This window comes from Phyllobates terribilis, unplaced genomic scaffold (genome assembly GCF_046119375.1).
Source record: "Phyllobates terribilis strain yellow unplaced genomic scaffold, ASM4611937v1 Scaffold_134__1_contigs__length_4944459, whole genome shotgun sequence".
Taxonomy (NCBI): Eukaryota; Metazoa; Chordata; class Amphibia; order Anura; family Dendrobatidae; genus Phyllobates; species Phyllobates terribilis.
This window is the reverse complement of record NW_027362894.1, coordinates 2,271,803-2,286,980: the sequence shown is the minus strand read 5'-3', so window position 1 is coordinate 2,286,980 and position 15,178 is coordinate 2,271,803. Positions and strand designations below refer to the sequence as shown.

General features: G+C 42.5%; 5 non-coding genes across 5 annotated transcripts; all 5 read left to right on the top strand.

Annotated features, from left to right (window-relative positions):
• Positions 1-331: 331 nt before the first annotated feature.
• Positions 332-522, top strand: LOC141204907 (U2 spliceosomal RNA). The gene has a single exon (XR_012275756.1). It is a non-coding gene; the product is annotated as a U2 spliceosomal RNA (small nuclear RNA).
• Positions 523-1,631: 1,109 nt separating this feature from the next.
• LOC141204225 (U2 spliceosomal RNA) lies at positions 1,632-1,822 on the top strand. The gene has a single exon (XR_012275193.1). It is a non-coding gene; the product is annotated as a U2 spliceosomal RNA (small nuclear RNA).
• A 6,384-nt stretch (positions 1,823-8,206) lies between these two features.
• On the top strand, positions 8,207-8,396 carry LOC141204312 (U2 spliceosomal RNA). The gene has a single exon (XR_012275263.1). It is a non-coding gene; the product is annotated as a U2 spliceosomal RNA (small nuclear RNA).
• Positions 8,397-9,511: 1,115 nt separating this feature from the next.
• Positions 9,512-9,702, top strand: LOC141204906 (U2 spliceosomal RNA). The gene has a single exon (XR_012275755.1). It is a non-coding gene; the product is annotated as a U2 spliceosomal RNA (small nuclear RNA).
• A 1,121-nt stretch (positions 9,703-10,823) lies between these two features.
• LOC141204904 (U2 spliceosomal RNA) lies at positions 10,824-11,014 on the top strand. Its single transcript, XR_012275753.1, has one exon. It is a non-coding gene; the product is annotated as a U2 spliceosomal RNA (small nuclear RNA).
• Positions 11,015-15,178: the final 4,164 nt, after the last annotated feature.

Below are 15,178 nucleotides of genomic sequence, written 5' to 3'. Positions count from 1 at the left end.
GCAGCAGGAGAGGTAAGTAATCAGCAGCCCTACTGCTAAGGGTAGACAGCTGCTCGTTCCACCCCACCCCCCGCCTTAATTGGTTCTCCTCCCTTCCAACGGTGTTGAGGCGGGTGGGAACAGCAGGGGGTGAGGGTGCTGTGTTTAAAGAGGTGGAGTTATGCAGATCTAAAACGCGTGGATTGCAGCAGCAGCAAGCCGAAAAGTGCAGGCATGTAAGGGATCTAGAGGTTGACAACATGTCTTCTTAACGGGAGTCCAGGAGCTCATCTCCACAAATGGACTCTTCAGGATCCTTGGGTGGCTCCGTAGTTCGAAACCAATTCTGGTTATCGCTTCTCGGCCTTTTGGCTAAGATCAAGTGTAGTATCTGTTCTTATCAGTTTAATATCTGATACGTCCCCTATCTGGGGACCATATATTAAATGGATTTTTAGAACAGGGAGATGGAAAAAGAGCTTGCTCTGTCCACTCCACGCATTGACCTGGTATTGCAGTATCTCCAGGACCGGTGCACCCCTTCTTTAATGCAGTTTCTAAAATCAGAAAGTATTGAATTCAATGTTTTTTGTTCATTTTGCTTGTTTGTCGGATTTTGGGATGGACTCTTTGGCTTTGCTTTTCTTCTCCTCATTGGATTTTTCATGTTCAAAGTTGCAGAAGCCAGATGACAAGCTCATTTTGGTTCAACTTCAGCAACTGTGCATTGCATTGCCATGTAATGTAACGCAATGCTATCTTTCTAGCTCTCCCTCTTTACTTCCTTTTGGATAAACAGACATATTAGGCAAGCATTTTGGAGCTTTCACCTAAATAACTACAGGTGGTGAGATAAGCTGCACAATATAATTGACCTTTCAGTATATTGTTGCACACACACCATCTATTTAGCAAATGCCCTTGTTATCAACAGCAGCCTTTTAAACTCACCTGAGCTAACAGGTATGTGCGCTGGTTACTCTGCTGCGCTTAAAATTTCTTTTTTGGTTTGCTACAATGCCTTTTCTGAAACGTTGTCTCCCTCTGCTGGAACACTGACTTCTTTCAATTAATGCCTGCAGACTATAAAAGAGAACCCAACCCAAAAAGTTTGGTTGATTAGTCTGTGGCATTCTGTTAAACTGTTGCTTATGGCGGTCTCTGTGAGCTTCTCAGCGACATTCAGCCAGCCAGGTATCCTGCCTGCAGTAGATGGAATGTGGCAATGGAACGCTGGCTGCGCGTGTCATAATAGGCTCTGAGCCTTTATGTACCTGCGCACAGCAGCAGCCACCTTCAGTCTGCTGCTGGACAGCCAGCAGCAGCAGGAGAGGTAAGTAATCAGCAGCCCTCCTGCTAAGGGTAGACAGCTGCTCGTTCCACCCCACCCCCCGCCTTAATTGGTTCTCCTCCCTTCCAACGGTGTTGAGGCGGGTGGGAACAGCAGGGGGTGAGGGTGCTGTGTTTAAAGAGGTGGAGTTATGCAGATCTAAAACGCGTGGATTGCAGCAGCAGCAAGCCGAAAAGTGCAGGCATGTAAGGGATCTAGAGGTTGACAACATGTCTTCTTAACGGGAGTCCAGGAGCTCATCTCCACAAATGGACTCTTCAGGATCCTTGGATGGCTCCGTAGTTCGAAACCAATTCTGGTTATCGCTTCTCGGCCTTTTGGCTAAGGTCAAGTGTAGTATCTGTTCTTATCAGTTTAATATCTGATACGTCCCCTATCTGGGGACCATATATTAAATGGATTTTTAGAACAGGGAGATGGAAAAAGAACTTGCTCTGTCCACTCCACGCATTGACCTGGTATTGCAGTATCTCCAGGACCGGTGCACCCCTTCTTTAATGCAGTTTCTAAAATCAGAAAGTATTGAATTCAATGTTTTTTGTTCATTTTGCTTGTTTGTCGGATTTTGGGATGGACTCTTTGGCTTTGCTTTTCTTCTCCTCATTGGATTTTTCATGTTCAAAGTTGCAGAAGCCAGATGACAAGCTCATTTTGGTTCAACTTCAGCAACTGTGCATTGCATTGCCATGTAATGTAACGCAATGCTATCTTTCTAGCTCTCCCTCTTTACTTCCTTTTGGATAAACAGACATATTAGGCAAGCATTTTGGAGCTTTCACCTAAATAACTACAGGTGGTGAGATAAGCTGCACAATATAATTGACCTTTCAGTATATTGTTGCACACACACCATCTATTTAGCAAATGCCCTTGTTATCAACAGCAGCCTTTTAAACTCACCTGAGCTAACAGGTATGTGCGCTGGTTACTCTGCTGCGCTTAAAATTTCTTTTTTGGTTTGCTACAATGCCTTTTCTGAAACGTTGTCTCCCTCTGCTGGAACACTGACTTCTTTCAATTAATGCCTGCAGACTATAAAAGAGAACCCAACCCAAAAAGTTTGGTTGATTAGTCTGTGGCATTCTGTTAAACTGTTGCTTATGGCGGTCTCTGTGAGCTTCTCAGCGACATTCAGCCAGCCAGGTATCCTGCCTGCAGTAGATGGAATGTGGCAATGGAACGCTGGCTGCGCGTGTCATAATAGGCTCTGAGCCTTTATATACCTGCGCACAGCAGCAGCCACCTTCAGTCTGCTGCTGGACAGCCAGCAGCAGCAGGAGAGGTAAGTAATCAGCAGCCCTCCTGCTAAGGGTAGACAGCTGCTCGTTCCACCCCACCCCCCGCCTTAATTGGTTCTCCTCCCTTCCAACGGTGTTGAGGCGGGTGGGAACAGCAGGGGGTGAGGGTGCTGTGTTTAAAGAGGTGGAGTTATGCAGATCTAAAACGCGTGGATTGCAGCAGCAGCAAGCCGAAAAGTGCAGGCATGTAAGGGATCTAGAGGTTGACAACATGTCTTCTTAACGGGAGTCCAGGAGCTCATCTCCACAAATGGACTCTTCAGGATCCTTGGGTGGCTCCGTAGTTCGAAACCAATTCTGGTTATCGCTTCTCGGCCTTTTGGCTACGATCAAGTGCTTTATTGCAGGAGATTGTGGTTGAAGGGCACTCGGGTACCCCTCTCCTTGGCCTGGCAGGATCGTCCACTTTGGTGGACTTAACCTGCTTGCTGCTATTAGGGAGAGGGCTTAGTCCCAGGGTAACGAGTTGCGATCCCCCAGCTTCCAGGTGTTTTTCGCTGCAAGAACACTGGGAGCGCAGTTTGCAAGCGGCTGCAATTTGCAACCTTGTTGCGTTTTTCCATGGAGGTTGACCCTAACCTCGTGCCTCTTTATGCGAGGCTAAAAAACTCTATCCGAGTTCACTTCACGGCGGGTGGCTCGGATATGAGGAAATTAGGGTATGTAGTCCAGGACGTGCTCAGGAACCTTCTTGGCGTACAAAGGAATGAAATTCTCTCCATCCAGGATTATCCCAGAAGAGGTGACTATGACATCACATTCACCGGAGAAGGTGTTTTTAGAGATGTACTAGAAAAGTTTAAAAAAGTTGAAAATAGTCCTGTTTTGAAAGGGATACAAATTGTTGAGCACGTCCTGGATGAGGTAAGACTGGTTATTGTAAAAGTATTTTCGCCCTTTGTTTCTGCTCCAGAAGTAATGTCATTTCTAGCAATTTATTTTAAAAGTGTTAAATGTATTGGGAAGATATTAAACGAATATAACATATGGACATCTAAGTGGAAATTCCTTGTGAAGTGTACAAGAGATCCAAATACACCAGGTGGTATACGGCTCCCCCCTGCCCGTTTCAAAATTGGGCAAACAAATGGGGATTTCTTCTTTTCTGGGATGCCAGAATATTGCAGAAACTGTGGGCGCTATGGTCATTCAAAAGAAAACTGTCATGTATCATGTAGAAATTGTGCTAGTGAAGAACATGAGACAAAAGAATGCCCTAAGGAAAAGAAATGCAGTTTTTGCCAGACTCCAGGTCACTTTTATTTTTCTTGCCCTCACAGATTTCGGGAAGATGAGCAAAAGGGGAAGTCCAAGACGTCCGACCAAGGACCAAAAGATCAGACCACCCCTCAGGAGGAGGAACAACAACCTGGAGCCTCTGGAGACAATAAGGGCGTACCAAATAGTGAAGTGTCTCCAGAGTCTATGACAGGTAAAATACCAAATCCCAAAACCTGGCTGCAGGACCTGCGGGAGTCCAAAAGGAGGGCTGAGAAGGAGCAGAAGGGCACTACTGGTAAGGTCAAAAGGGACCGGCAAAAGGCCGACACAGAAGCCCATGCCCAGTCTGGGTCTCCTAGGGCTGAGGGCGCTGAGTGGATAAAGGTGGGTCCTAAGAAAAAGAAAAAGGGTGGTTCGGAGGAGGCAGCAGGAGGTGAACAGATGGACACTTCTCCAGAAGGGGACGTGGACGCTGGACCCTCAGGGGTTTCGGTCTCCGCTGCTACAGGTGGGGACCGGGATCTTGCTGCCTCTGAAGAGTCAGAGGCTCTGCCTTGTGCGCAACCTCCTCCTATAGGACGACCTTCTACAGGTCAAACAGGGGCGGCGGAACCCCTCGGGGACCCACCTGATGAGGAACTGCATGGCCAGCCAATGGAGACCCAGCGGGTCCTGCCAGCCAGCCCTCCGAGCTATGCCAGTGTAGCGTCGGGTTTATATAAATGTGGTAATCTTTCCTCCTCCACGGAGACTCTCGTGACGATACTATCAGATGAGGAGGGAGGCGCAAGCCCAGTGGTCTGATCAGGTTCATCGGACAGGTAAATCCGTTGCTCTTAGTTACCTAAGTAAAATTTTTACATTTTCTAATGATGGCTGAACTCAAAGGTATTTCCCTCAACGTGAGAGGCATAAAATCTAACACGAGAAGAACTGCTCTTTTTAATTTTTTTACGTGTTTTACTGCATCTGTATTTTTTCTGCAAGAATGTAATATCCCACATGAAATGTCATATCAAAAATATAAAGATGAGTGGAAGTGTGGGCCATCTGTCTGGTCCGGATCGAATGCTGCAGGATCAGCGGGTGTAGCCATACTTTTTAAAGGGAACGTTTTAATTGATTTTATTCAGGAAATTTTACCAGGTCGTATTTTATTAGTGAAAGCTTTTATTGATGGTATTAGATGGCAGTTTTTAAATTTTTATGGATCCCCAGAGAAAAATGAAAGAGCCGAAATGCTTGATCTTTTACCATTATTCATTAATAACTCTGAACCTTTTATCTTAGCAGGGGATTTTAATTGTGTTTTAAAAGGTGAAAACCGGCGCTCCAGCTCTGTAAGCAGGAACCACGATAAAACCTCAGGTATGCTACATGATATAGTCAAAGATGCTAAATTGATAGACATATATAAAGAGTGTCATAGTGACAGCCCAGAGGACGCCGGTTTCACTTGGAGCAATGCTAATTGTAGCTCTAGGATTGATTTTATTTTTGGTTCAGATAAAACAATACCTGCCAAATGTGAAGTTTTAACTAATATATTTTCAGACCATAAACTTTTATCCTTTACCATAAAAGTAAATGACAACAAAAAATGTGGTAAGAAAAGCTGGAAAATGAACGTATCCCTTTTAACCGACCCGCAGATTTTATCAGATTTTATTGAGTTTTATAGGAAATGTAGAAAAGGGAAAAAAACAAATGAGACTATGAGTGTATGGTGGGATAGAATGAAAGTAAAAATAAAAGACTTTTTTATTAAAAAGAGTATATGTAGAGCCAAAGAAAAATATGAAGAATATAGAATTTTAAATACCCGCCTACAAACATTATTTAAGCTCAGAGACAATGGGATAGATGTACAACTTGATATTTCAAACTTAAAAGAAGAGATTTCAAAATGGCTAGAACAAAAAGGAAAAGAGATAATTTTTCGTTCTAGAGTACAACATATAGAAGAAAATGAAAAGTGTTCCAGATATTTTTTTAGGAAAAATAAAAAAGAAAAAGTGATAATTGACCATATAGATGGTGAGAATAATATAAAAAATATGCTGGGTAAAGTTGAGGTTTTTTTTTCTAATCTTTTTAATGGAAAAAATATAGATAATAAATTAATGGATGATTCGCTGCAAGGACTAACAGCTGTTTTAGATCCCGCATCCCAAGAGTTTTTATCCCAAGTTTTAACGGAACAAGAAGTGTTAAAAACTATTAAAAGTTTTAAAACTGGAAAGGTCCCTGGTCCTGATGGCATCCCAATAGAATTTTATGTATGTTTTTATGATATTTTAAAAGATGATTTGTTTTATTTGTTTACTGAGGTTTTTAATAATAAGGTTTTATTAAATTCCTGGAAGAAAGGTGAAGTCTCCCTCCTATACAAAAAAGGCGATAAATCAAAATTAGAAAACTGGAGACCAATAACACTTTTAAATTGTGACTATAAAATAATGGCTAAAATTTGTGCAAATCGTCTAAAAGAAGTCATCAGCAAAGTTATTCATTCTAATCAAGTGTGTGGGGTGCCGGGGCGCAGTATATGGGACAATCTGAATTTAGTGAAAGACTGTATTGAGGATGTGAAAGACAGAAAGGGGAAAATGGCGATTTTATCTATTGATTTTGAAAAAGCATTTGACCGTGTCTCACACTTTTATCTTTTTAAAGTTTTAGAGAAAATGGGCATACCAGAAGGGTTTTTACTATCGCTTAAAGCATTTTACAAGGATTGTACAAGTAAGATTTTAGTGAATGGTTTTAAGACACAAGAGGTATTTTTACGGTCAGGGGTGAAACAGGGATGCCCTCTGTCCCCCCTACTGTTTATCTGTGCACTGGAACCAATGTTATGTGCAATACGCCAAAATAAACAGATATGCGGTGTCCCTCTGCCTGGAAGCGGTGGTTTGGAGGCCAAGGTTGTAGGCTACATGGATGACGTGGCGGTCTTGTGTACAGATGCACCATCACTTACGGCCACTCTCCATCAAGTGCAATCCTTTTGTCTAGCTTCTGGTTTTAAAATCAATTTTAATAAGTGTAACATTTTAAGTGTTGGGGGGATGATTTTACGTGATGTACCAATTAATGTCTCCGAATCCATTTCCATTTTAGGTATATCATTCACTGAAAATAATGATGGTTATAATAGTTGGGAAACAGTTACACAGAAAGTAAATACGAAAATATGTATGTGGAACATGAGGAGACTTACAATGGAGGGTAAAGTATTGGTTTTAAAGATGGTGATTTTACCTCTTTTATTGTATCTTAGCATGGTTTTCCCCCCGCCTGTTAATGTTTTAAAAAAGATAACCAAAACCTGTTTTACCTTCTTTTGGAACTCAAAAATGGAAAAGCTGAAAAGAGAAATCGTGATGAAATCAAAAGTAAAAGGTGGTAAAGATTTTCCAGATTTTAATAGGTTTCTTTTAATCCATCTGTTCGTTTACTGTTTTAATGCCCTTTTTAAGAATCACTATTGGTCCTTTTTTATGCGTTTTAATACAGGATTTTTTATGAGAAAGTTTGGATGGTATGAAGTTAATATATCTGTGCCCCATGCTTTTAATTTGTCGACGCATTATGAGATTTTAAGGAAAATAGTGTCTGATTTTAATTTAGGGACTAAGAAAATAGAGGAATTAAGAAATAGTAAGAAACTAAATAAAGAAATACGTAAAAGTGAGGAAATATGTAATGTTGACAGATATGATGATGACAAATCTATGTCTATCTGGAAAATGATTAACGTTTTTTATCTTTTTAATGAACAGAGAGATCTGGCTTGGAGTTGCATGCACCGCTGTCTTCCTTGCCGGGCATTCCAATACAGAAGAGGATTTGTGAGGTCTGCCATCTGCCCAAGAACCGGATGCCAAGACGAGGAAACGGTGGAACATCTATTATGGACATGTAATTTTGCAAAGGATTTCTGGAGAAGACTGCTCCCCCTACTGGAAAGGGTGGCAGACCTCAAGGACTTTACATATAAAACTGTGCTATACGGACTTATGGAATGCCCCACAATGGACCAGTACACAATGGCTTGGAAGACAGTGAACTGCGCCAAGTCATCTCTCTGGAAAGCGCGCAACATTGCTATTTTTAAACAAGATGTTTTATCAGTGAATGATGTTTTAAGTTTATGTTTATGTGAAATGTATACTTATTATTTAATTGACAAAAAGAAGAATGTACATATTTCCAAAAAATGGCTTGTTGACCAATGGAACCTAATTATTTAAAATCTTTGTATTTTTTTGTTTTGTAAATTTCATTTGTCTTTTAACGTTTGGTATTTGTCTAATTATGCTTGTAATTTGTTAAAGTTTTAATAAACGGTTTTATCCCTCTGCAGGGGATAGCCAAATTAAAAAAAAAAATCTGTTCTTATCAGTTTAATATCTGATACGTCCCCTATCTGGGGACCATATATTAAATGGATTTTTAGAACAGGGAGATGGAAAAAGAGCTTGCTCTGTCCACTCCACGCATTGACCTGGTATTGCAGTTTCTCCAGGACCGGTGCACCCCTTCTTTAATGCAGTTTCTAAAATCAGAAAGAATTGAATTCAATGTTTTTTGTTCATTTTGCTTGTTTGTCGGATTTTGGGATGGACTCTTTGGCTTTGCTTTTCTTCTCCTCATTGGATTTTTCATGTTCAAAGTTGCAGAAGCCAGATTACAAGCTCATTTTGGTTCAACTTCAGCAACTGTGCATTGCATTGCCATGTAATGTAATGAAATGCTATCTTTCTAGCTATCCCTTTTTACTTCCTTTTGGATAAACAGACATATTAGGCAAGCATTTTGGAGCTTTCACCTAAATAACTACAGGTGGTGAGATAAGCTGCACAATATAATTGACCTTTCAGTATATTGTTGCACACACACCATCTATTTAGCAAATGCCCTTGTTATCAACAGCAGCCTTTTAAACTCACCTGAGCTAACAGGTATGTGCGCTGGTTACTCTGCTGCGCTTAAAATTTCTTTTTTGGTTTGCTACAATGCCTTTTCTGAAACGTTGTCTCCCTCTGCTGGAACACTGACTTCTTTCATTTAATGCCTGCAGACTATAAAAGAGAACCCAACCCAAAAAGTTTGGTTGATTAGTCTGTGGCATTCTGTTAAACTGATGCTTATGGCGGTCTCTGTGAGCTTCTCAGCGACATTCAGCCAGCCAGGTATCCTGCCTGCAGTAGATGGAATGTGGCAATGGAACGCTGGCTGCGCATGTCATAATAGGCTCTAAGCCTTTATATACCTGTGCACAGCAGCAGCCACCTTCAGTCTGCTGCTGGACAGCCAGCAGCAGCAGCAGCAGGAGAGGTATGTAATCAGCAGCCCTCCTGCTAAGGGTAGACAGCTGCTCGTTCCACCCCACCCCCCGCCTTAATTGGTTCTCCTCCCTTCCAACGGTGTTGAGGCGGGTGGGAACAGCAGGGGGTGAAGGTGCTGTGTTTAAAGAGGTGGAGTTATGCAGATCTAAAACGCGTGGATTGCAGCAGCAGCAAGCCGAAAAGTGCAGGCATGTAAGGGATCTAGAGGTTGACAACATGTCTTCTTAACGGGAGTCCAGGAGCTCATCTCCACAAATGGACTTTTCAGGATCCTTGGGTGGCTCCGTAGTTTGAAACCAATTCTGGTTATCGCTTCTCGGCCTTTTGGCTAAGATCAAGTGTAGTATCTGTTCTTATCAGTTTAATATCTGATACGTCCCCTATCTGGGGACCATATATTAAATGGATTTTTAGAACAGGGAGATGGAAAAAGAGCTTGCTCTGTCCACTCCACGCATTGACCTGGTATTGCAGTATCTCCAGGACCGGTGCACCCCTTCTTTAATGCAGTTTCTAAAATCAGAAAGAATTGAATTCAATGTTTTTTGTTCATTTTGCTTGCTTGTCGGATTTTGGGATGGACTCTTTGGCTTTGCTTTTCTTCTCCTCATTGGATTTTTCATGTTCAAAGTTGCAGAAGCCAGATTACAAGCTCATTTTGGTTCAACTTCAGCAACTGTGCATTGCATTGCCATGTAATGTAATGAAATGCTATCTTTCTAGCTCTCCCTTTTTACTTCCTTTTGGATAAACAGACATATTAGGCAAGCATTTTGGAGCTTTCACCTAAATAACTACAGGTGGTGAGATAAGCTGCACAATATAATTGACCTTTCAGTATATTGTTGCACACACACCATCTATTTAGCAAATGCCCTTGTTATCAACAGCAGCCTTTTAAACTCACCTGAGCTAACAGGTATGTGCGCTGGTTACTCTGCTGCGCTTAAAATTTCTTTTTTGGTTTGCTACAATGCCTTTTCTGAAACGTTGTCTCCCTCTGCTGGAACACTGACTTCTTTCATTTAATGCCTGCAGACTATAAAAGAGAACCCAACCCAAAAAGTTTGGTTGATTAGTCTGTGGCATTCTGTTAAACTGTTGCTTATGGCGGTCTCTGTGAGCTTCTCAGCGACATTCAGCCAGCCAGGTATCCTGCCTGCAGTAGATGGAATGTGGCAATGGAACGCTGGCTGCGCGTGTCATAATAGGCTCTGAGCCTTTATATACCTGTGCACAGCAGCAGCCACCTTCAGTCTGCTGCTGGACAGCCAGCAGCAGCAGCAGCAGCAGCAGGAGAGGTATGTAATCAGCAGCCCTCCTGCTAAGGGTAGACAGCTGCTCGTTCCACCCCACCCCCCGCCTTAATTGGTTCTCCTCCCTTCCAACGGTGTTGAGGCGGGTGGGAACAGCAGGGGGTGAAGGTGCTGTGTTTAAAGAGGTGGAGTTATGCAGATCTAAAACGCGTGGATTGCAGCAGCAGCAAGCCGAAAAGTGCAGGCATGTAAGGGATCTAGAGGTTGACAACATGTCTTCTTAACGGGAGTCCAGGAGCTCATCTCCACAAATGGACTTTTCAGGATCCTTGGGTGGCTCCGTAGTTTGAAACCAATTCTGGTTATCGCTTCTCGGCCTTTTGGCTAAGATCAAGTGTAGTATCTGTTCTTATCAGTTTAATATCTGATACGTCCCCTATCTGGGGACCATATATTAAATGGATTTTTAGAACAGGGAGATGGAAAAAGAGCTTGCTCTGTCCACTCCACGCATTGACCTGGTATTGCAGTATCTCCAGGACCGGTGCACCCCTTCTTTAATGCAGTTTCTAAAATCAGAAAGAATTGAATTCAATGTTTTTTGTTCATTTTGCTTGTTTGTCGGATTTTGGGATGGACTCTTTGGCTTTGCTTTTCTTCTCCTCATTGGATTTTTCATGTTCAAAGTTGCAGAAGCCAGATTACAAGCTCATTTTGGTTCAACTTCAGCAACTGTGCATTGCATTGCCATGTAATGTAATGAAATGCTATCTTTCTAGCTCTCCCTTTTTACTTCCTTTTGGATAAACAGACATATTAGGCAAGCATTTTGGAGCTTTCACCTAAATAACTACAGGTGGTGAGATAAGCTGCACAATATAATTGACCTTTCAGTATATTGTTGCACACACACCATCTATTTAGCAAATGCCCTTGTTATCAACAGCAGCCTTTTAAACTCACCTGAGCTAACAGGTATGTGCGCTGGTTACTCTGCTGCGCTTAAAATTTCTTTTTTGGTTTGCTACAATGCCTTTTCTGAAACGTTGTCTCCCTCTGCTGGAACACTGACTTCTTTCATTTAATGCCTGCAGACTATAAAAGAGAACCCAACCCAAAAAGTTTGGTTGATTAGTCTGTGGCATTCTGTTAAACTGTTGCTTATGGCGGTCTCTGTGAGCTTCTCAGCGACATTCAGCCAGCCAGGTATCCTGCCTGCAGTAGATGGAATGTGGCAATGGAACGCTGGCTGCGCGTGTCATAATAGGCTCTGAGCCTTTATATACCTGTGCACAGCAGCAGCCACCTTCAGTCTGCTGCTGGACAGCCAGCAGCAGCAGCAGCAGGAGAGGTATGTAATCAGCAGCCCTCCTGCTAAGGGTAGACAGCTGCTCGTTCCACCCCACCCCCCGCCTTAATTGGTTCTCCTCCCTTCCAACGGTGTTGAGGCGGGTGGGAACAGCAGGGGGTGAAGGTGCTGTGTTTAAAGAGGTGGAGTTATGCAGATCTAAAACGCGTGGATTGCAGCAGCAGCAAGCCGAAAAGTGCAGGCATGTAAGGGATCTAGAGGTTGACAACATGTCTTCTTAACGGGAGTCCAGGAGCTCATCTCCACAAATGGACTTTTCAGGATCCTTGGGTGGCTCCGTAGTTTGAAACCAATTCTGGTTATCGCTTCTCGGCCTTTTGGCTGAGACCAAGTGCTTCACAGCAGGAGGTTTCAGTTGAAGGGCACTCAGGTACCCCTCTCCTTGGCCTGGCAGGATCGTCCACTTCGGTGGGCTTCACCTGCCTGCTGCTATTAGGGAGAGGGATTAGTCCTAGGGTAACGGGCAGCGATCCCCCAGCCTTCAGGTGCTTTATCTCAAAGCTCTGAAGGCGCAGATTGCAGGCGGTTGCAATTTGCATTTTGTTGCGCCATACCATGGAGGTTGACCCCAACCTCGTGCCTCTATATGCGAGGCTTAAGAACACCATAAGGGTCCGCTTTACGGCTGGTGGTTCCGATATGCGGAATCTGGGATATGTAGTCCAGGACGTGCTTGAGAAACTGCTCCACGTCAGAACCAACGAAATCCTTTCTATCCAGGATTATCCTCGACGTGGAGATTATGATGTAACCTTTACTGGCGAAGGTATTTTCAAAGATGTTTTGTCCAGAGTTAAGTCGGTAGAAAATAGCCCTGGTCTAAAAGGGATTCAGATCATCGAGCACGTCCTGGATGAGGTAAAGATGGTGGTTGTGAAAATCTTCTCACCCTTCATAACAGCACCAGAGGTTATTTCCTTTTTGTCAGTTTATTTTAAAAGTGTGAAATTGATTGGGAAAGTGTTGAATGAGTTTAACATCTGGACCTCAAAATGGAAGTTTTTAGTAAAATGTGAAAGAGACCCTAAATTCCCTGGAGGTGTGAGACTTCCTCCATCTCGATTTAAAATAGGGCAAACTAATGGGGATTTTTTTTTCTCAGGAATGCCACTTTTCTGTAGGTATTGTGGTCTCTATGGGCACTCTAAGGATAGTTGTGGTGCCACTTGTAGAAATTGTGCCAGTACTGAACATGACACAAAGGAGTGCCCAAATGAAAAAAAATGCTCTTTTTGTCGGACACCTGGTCATTTCTATTTTTCTTGCCCTCACAGGTTCAGAGAGGATGAACAAAAACAAAAGGAGAAGTCCAAGACATCCGGGAATGGACGGGCCAATCAGACCACCCCTCAGGAGGAGGAACAGCAACCTGGAGCCTCGGGAGGTGATAAGGGCGCTTCGACTAGTAACAATCCCTCCGAGTCAATGACAGGTAACTCACAGGAGCCCAGGAGCTGGCTGAAAGACCATAAGGAGGCTAAAAGGAAGGCTGAGAAAGATCATAAAGGGGCGGTCGGTAAGGCCAAAAAAGAACGCCAAAAGGCTGACACCGAGCCCAAAATTCCCACTGGGTCTCACGAGAGCGAGGGCGGTACGTGGCATTTGGTGAGGTCTCATAATAAGAAAAAGAATGGTTCCGTGGAGGTGGCTAATAGGGAGGAGATGGATACATCCCCTCACGGGGGTGTAGACTCTGGAATCCCGAGGTCCCGGGGCTCTGCTGCCCCAGGTGGGGCCCCGAACCTGGCTGCCTCCGGGGACTCTGAGGCTCCGCCATGTGCGCAGCCTGCCCCTGTGTTACGACCCTCTGCGGGTCAGCAGGGGAGTGCGGAGCCTCTCGGAGACCCACCTGACGAGGACCTAAATGGTCAGCCTATGGAGACCCAGTGTAACCTTTCTCACAATATCCTTCCGAGCTACACCCCAGTAGCGTCGGGTCTTAATTTAAGTGAATGTTCCTTCTCCGATGATGAAGACTCTTTGATAACGGTGGATTCAGAAGAGGGCGTTGGTGAAAGTCCAAGTGGTCTGATCCGTCCATCGGATAGGTAAAGTCCAGTTTTTGTTTCTTCCTAACCATTTGTTATGATGGCTGACATTAGTGGTGTTTCCCTCAATGTGAGAGGCATAGGATCCAAGACCAGAAGAGCTACTGTTTTACATTTTTTAACCTGTTTTACAGCTTCTGTTTTCTTTTTACAAGAATGTCATATCCCTCATAAGATTTCTTACAAAAAATATAAGGAAGAGTGGAAACATGGTCCATCGGTCTGGTCTGGATCAAATGCAACCGGATCAGCCGGGGTAGCTATACTTTTTAAGGGAAATGTGTCTATTGATTTTATCCAAGATATTTTACCGGGTCGTATTCTTTTAGTTAAGGCTTTTATTGATGGGACAAGATGGCAGTTTTTAAATTTTTATGGGTCACCTGATAAAAATGAAAGGGCTGATATGCTGGAAATTTTACCTTTATTTATTAACATTTCAGAACCTTTTATCCTGGCAGGTGATTTTAATTGTATTTTAAAAGGCGAAAGCCGACGCTCCGGTTCCGTGAGTAGAAATTATGACAAAACGTCTGGAATGTTAAGCAATATTATAAATGATTGTAAATTAACTGATGTGTATAAAGAATGTAACAAGGATAGCCCTATAGACGCTGGTTTCACCTGGAGCAATTCTACATGTAGCTCCAGGATAGATTTTGTTTTAGGTTCAGAAAAAATACTGCCAGTGAAATGTGAAGTTTTAACTAATATTCTCTCAGATCACAAGGTTTTATCTTTTAGAGTGAGGATTAATGGAAAGAAGAAATGTGGTAAGAAATCTTGGAAATTGAATGTGTCCCTTTTAAAAGATCCACAAATTTTATCGGATTTTATTGAGTTTTATGTAAACTGTAGAAAAAGGAAAAACCCCAATATTTCTTTTAGCTCCTGGTGGGATAGAATGAAAATAAGCATTAAAGATTTCTTTATAAAGAAAAGCATACAAAAAGCTAAAGAAAAGTTTGAGATCTATAATTTTCTTAATATCAGGTTACAGACATTGTACAAATTCAAAGACAATGGTCTGGATGTAGGTAATGATATATTGAGTCTTAAAGGAGAAATTTCAAAGTGGTTGGAACAAAAAGGAAAAGAACTGATTTTTCGTTCAAAGGTAAAACACGTAGAAGAGGATGAGACTTGTTCCAGGTATTTTTTTAAGAAAAACAAACAGGCGAAAACAATAATTGATAACATAGATGGAGATAATAATATCAACGTTATATTGGATAAGGTAAATGTCTATTTTAATGATCTTTTTAATGTAAAAACTGTAGACCATGATTTAATACACACTTT